Below are 556 nucleotides of genomic sequence, written 5' to 3'. Positions count from 1 at the left end.
TTATGACTACTATAATTATTATGTGGTCTGCATAAGTGTACACTACAAGATTTTCTTCCGGAGAAGGGATGGTGTTCGTGGTGCGAAATGGCGATGTCACAGCTCACATTCGGGTGAGTGATGGTCCAGTCGCCGGCTGCCCCATCCAGATGTAGGGTTACCGTGGGTTTAAGGCGATGGTCATTAGCAAGCGACACCACAGATTTCTTGCTCCATCGCTTTTGAAATGTCAAAGTGCTTGTCTTCGTTTTTATTGTGTAACGTAACGTTTGGAGGAGGAAGAGGAGGAAGAAGAGGAAAGTAATTCTTAACATCCCGTCGACAACGGCGTCATTGGAGACGGAACACAAGCTCGGATTAGGGAAATATGAAGAAAAAAATCGACCGTGCCTTTTCTAGGGAACCGTCCCGGCATTTGTCTGAAACGATTTAGGGAAATAACGGAAAACCTAAATCAGGATTGCCAGACGCCGGTTTGATCCGTCGTCCCCCCGAATGCAAGTGTATTGTGTTAACCACTACGTCACCTCGCTCGGTCGTAGCGGTAACGTTTGAA

Source organism: Schistocerca americana, chromosome 7, assembly GCF_021461395.2.
Source record: "Schistocerca americana isolate TAMUIC-IGC-003095 chromosome 7, iqSchAmer2.1, whole genome shotgun sequence".
Lineage (NCBI taxonomy): Eukaryota > Metazoa > Arthropoda > Insecta > Orthoptera > Acrididae > Schistocerca > Schistocerca americana.
This window is presented reverse-complemented; position numbering follows the sequence as displayed.